This window comes from Diplotaxodon limnothrissa, linkage group LG2 (genome assembly GCF_057381915.1).
Source record: "Diplotaxodon limnothrissa isolate DT_005_m linkage group LG2, D_limnothrissa_male_GT1.1, whole genome shotgun sequence".
Taxonomy (NCBI): domain Eukaryota; kingdom Metazoa; phylum Chordata; class Actinopteri; order Cichliformes; family Cichlidae; genus Diplotaxodon; species Diplotaxodon limnothrissa.
This window is the reverse complement of record NC_140597.1, coordinates 21341699-21346622: the sequence shown is the minus strand read 5'-3', so window position 1 is coordinate 21346622 and position 4924 is coordinate 21341699.

Below are 4924 nucleotides of genomic sequence, written 5' to 3'. Positions count from 1 at the left end.
GGCTATGGGGGAACAACAGATTGGCATCATGGATGTGCAACTGTGTGACGCTATCATATCAATATGGACCAAAGTTTTGCAGCTTGGTGAATCTTGTGCCATGAAGAGTTACAGCAGTTCTGAAGGCAAAAGTTGTCCAACCTTATACTAACAAGTGGTACCTAATAATGTGTCTGATGAGTGCATATTATAGAGAGGATAACCTCACAAAGATGAATAGTGCGTAAAAAGGAAGTAGAGACAGTAGACAGTAGATTTTACAAGTAAGTAGATAATATATATATTTTTGGCTTATGCATGTATAGTTTGGGGCTATTTCAAAATAAAAGCCTCCAAACCCCACCGTTACAGAGCCTCGGAGCTTCTGTATGGCGTCTGGTACAAATGATTTGAACCCAGTCTCCTCAAAGCTGTGACAGAGAATTATTACTTGGAAAGCCTTGCTGTCATTGTGGCCACAAGATGGCAGTGTTACTCCATCTATTAACTCCACCCCTGTGTTCCCGTGGCTCTGTCTTTGATTTCTTTCCCAGCAGAGAAACTTTTCTGGTATTCTTTAGAAAGATATTCCGCCCCTGATTTAAACTGATACATTTTATTTATATTAAAACCATGCACCTTGTATTTAACAATATGGTGCTCGGGCTCGTGGTTTGTCCCTCAAATGGATCAGAACTCACTGCCCCAGTTCACAGGAAGACCATCACAGCGTGTACGACCGAGCGCGTCTTCGGGCCACTGTCCCTCCTCACCCATGATTGAAATATGACAACAGAGAGGTTAAGATAGTTGTGCAGAGCAGATGCTATCGGCTGCGTCAAATATTAGAATGCACAGTTTGGGCGCACCTCGCTGGCTGGAACCTCATTCATTTCTAATGCGGGGATCCTCCGCCGGCACGCCCGCATATTTCCAGCACTAATGTGATGCAAGGAAGGCGTAGCACCGGATATAATCTTTGTTATTGGTGCAAGGAGTCAAAGGAAATGAATAACGGTCAGGTTAACCCTCACAGTGACTCCAGTGCAGCTGTGCACTGCAGCTGGGCTGTAATGAGGCACACACACACATTCCATTTGGGAAGTAACCAGGTATTGTGAGTCATCAGCAAAGCCCCACATAAAAACCTGACTCAGAGAGAGAGACAGAGAGGGCTGAGGGACAAGTGAAGCTGGGGAGGAGGAGGAGGTTTGGGGGAAGAAACAGGGAGGAAAGGGAAAGAAAGCAGGAGAGGAGCGAAAGAAGGAAACAGACGGGGAGAGGAGCGCGTGTCACCGAGGGGCGAGTTAAATGACATTAATGATGCGTTGGTGTGAAGTGGCTGTGAATCTCAACAGTCTCCCTCTCCCTCTACTTGTTACCATGGTTGCTGCTGCTGCTGCTGACATCCTGATAGCAGAGCGCAGATAATGAAGTCAGGTGGTTTCTGTGTGTGTGTGTTTCTGTGTGTGTGCGAGGAGAGATGCGCACAGAAGTGTTCAAGTGTGTGTGTGTTGTGACACAACACCTCACATGTATATCGTGCTGTGAAGTGACCTGTTAAGGGCACGAGGTGTGTGCGTTTTGTCTTGCTCTATTCTTCTTTACCTTTCCCCTCCAGTTTCTTCATTTTTCCTGTACAAACAATGAAACTGTAGCCTCCAAATGGAGCAGTGTGCAGCAGTGTGCAAGCTATATCTGTAAGTTAGCTGTGGAAAAAGGGAAATAAAGGCAGTCATGAATATGAAGGTGGACACTAATAAAAGTTGACAAAAGTTAAAATCGCACACAGACACTGCAGTCTCTCCCAGCTTTAGACACGCAAGCACAAAGAGGCTTGCAGAGGTAAATAGTAATAAGTGGAGCGCTGAATCGATGGTCGTATGAATTAATGTCAGTTACCTTGGCAACCGGAGCTTGTGAAATGGGACACAAACAAAGCAAGGGATGAGAGAAAAGAGAAAGAGAAGGAATGACAGATATAATGAGCACAAGATTTTTTTTGAAAAGGTAAAATAATCTGTTTTCTCTCTTGCGCTGGCTGCCTCATCAAACCACCATCTTTGGTCTAAAACAGTTTTTGTTTCTGTGCTTTCGGCAACAGCGTGTCCAACAGTGCCTTCCCCTCCTTCTGCAGGTGCTGCTCTGGCTTATCTTTGTATTCTCTGAGATGAGCTGTAAAGAAAAAAACCCAAAAAACAAACCGCATGCTTTTTCCTTCCTTCCCTGCACAAGACACCCAGTAAAATCAGATTTCTCAGAGTGGATGAGTTGGAAAATATCAACCTGCTCAAGTGCAGTCAGAGGAGGGCGTCTTACAAAGGCAGTGAAAGAAGCCTTAAAACCTTAAATTTTATCACCATTAAACAAAGTGTGGTGGACCTGGCTCTCCCTCCTTGTGGTGACAGTAAACTCTGATTACTCAGGGCTGAGTCTGTTTCCTGGAGCATATACATCTCTGTGGGATAAACTCACAGACTGCATACTCTGAATGTAAAAATGGGCACAGTAGTCGAAGTGCAAGGGGCTTTCAAGCCAGTGTTCTTTTAATAGCCAGCAGAAGGTGACTCATGTATGCAAAAAGAGGTCAGATTTTATAGAAATCAATAAGAAAATGACCCTACTTCTCTCTTGTTCTGACCTCTTCCTTGTCACGTCTGGTTAAAAGAAGAATGGAAAAGAACAACAAGATCAGCATGACAACCGCTAAAAAGTCACCACTGAACTGCACAAACCAGCGGGTGACATCATGGTGGCCAGCTTTTATGTTTTACATTTGCTCAACTCAACTGTGTTTGCATGCCTGGACATATTTGTAACCCAGACAGTTTTTAGTGCAGTGCTGCTAATGTAGCCAACAGGCTGCTGGAGAAAAACTCAAGGAAAACCCAACATACAGTGTCTTGGTAAAGTGTGGTTCCCATGTCCTGCCACAAAAAAGCCTTGGAGTAGGCTGTTTGTGGAACTTTTCCATGAGGTATCCCTGACTGATGGTAGTGATTTGGAGTGGTATGCAACAATTCCTCAAAAATCTCCCATACTGACGTTGAGATCTAGTTTCCATAGTCATCAAATAATTTAATGACCCTCATTCCCCATGGATGGGGGGTGTAAAGCTGGAAGAGACCACCGCTCTTAGGATAAAAATGTTCTATCAGAGAATATAGGTGATAACTGAGAACTAATAACTTTGTATTGAATTGCAGTAAGCCGTACCTCTCAGGGGACAAATGGAGTCAAACCGTTCCATCAAAGTCTCCCTCACAGTATAACAGAGCCGCTGGACTCCCTCTTTGTACTAAACACCAACTGACTGCTTCTAGCTGACGTAGAAACATGTATTAGGGGACAAAGAATTGGTGGCCCTGAGAGCTCAAAAGCACTGCAACTTAAAAAAGCACCAGCAAACAGAAAAATGCTGCAAAAGCACACAAAAGACAACAGAAGTTGGATAAAGGACAACGCAAGAAGAAAAAACAAAATCACACAAAACACAACTGAAGTGTTTTTCGGGAGACAACTTGAAGGAACAGCTGCAGAAGTGAACATCTGAAGGACTGCAGTGAACTCAGTCGATTCATTTGAGTTATGAGGGAGAAAAAGATGGAAGTAATTACTGTTTTAATGGCATAGTTCATAAAATACTGTAGATACATGTTGTCCATTAGCCGTTTATTGTTAGCTTGTCACTTTTGCATTATTCTCTGCACTGGCTGAAGCTCATTTGTTGTTCTTTGCAGTATGTTGCAGTGCTGTGCAGTTGTTGTTTTCTTGCTTAGAAATGTTTCCTAAAAATCTGTTACTATTTTCTCGTCTACAATTTTTTCCTTAGCGCTGTTTACGTATTTGCGTGCACAGATTAAAGCTAACCTTTTAAAATCTCATGGTGTACACGATACCATCCATCCATCCATCTTCATCCGCTTTATCCGAGGCTGGGTCGCGGGGGCAGCAGCCTAAGCAGAGAGGCCCAGACCTCCCTCTCCCCAGCCACCTCCTCCAGCTTATCTGGGGGAACACCAAGGCGTTCCCAGGCCAGCCGAGAGATATAATCACTCCAGCGTGTCCTGGGTCTGCCCCGGGGCCTCCTCCCGGTGGGACATGCCCGGAACACCTCACCCAGGAGGCGCCCAGGAGGCATCCTTGTCAGATGCCCGAACCACCTCAGCTGGCTCCTTTCGATGTGTACACGATACCTGCTAACATAATGACTTAAATTGTTTGTGCAATAGATTGTGCCGATTAAAATAACTACCATATGCACAAGAAAGGGTGAGAAGAGTGAAATAGAAATAGTCTGTCAGAATCGTGTAATAGGTCTGAATCCGTAAAGAACGGTGTCTAGGTTCAGGATCTGAAATGCAATCTGAATATTGGTGACCAAGGAACCAGAAACTTGCTGATATTTAGTTTTTTGTGTTCTTTAGTTTTCAGCGATGCTGTACTTTAGAATTTTTAAGGATTATCTGAGTGTATATCAGTATCTTTATGTGCTAACTTGCTAGCTAGCATACCTCGCCTGCTAGCTTCTAATCCTGCTAATACTCTTTTCACTTTTTTCACTGATGCCTGAGTATTGTAGTTGATTCACTGATTTAATTCTTACACATATCTTGGCTCTGAGTATCTGCTTATACCGAGTACCAATCCAGTACCAGAGTTAAATGAATAAGATGTATTTCTCCCTGTGAAGAAGAGACTGGGAAACATTCCTCAGTGTTGAAGTCAACACTGTCCTTAAATACGGCATTACTACATTTGTAAAATAAAAAGGGACACATAAATAAATCCAAGAACATAAATGTACTGAATTGTTTTTATTAGTGAAATAATAAATGACATCAGACACACACAGGAATTATTCATCTAATTTCTTTGCACTTGTCTCATGTCAGCTCAGTATGAGAGTTATTTACTGTTATTTACTGTTGCACTGCTTTTTCCT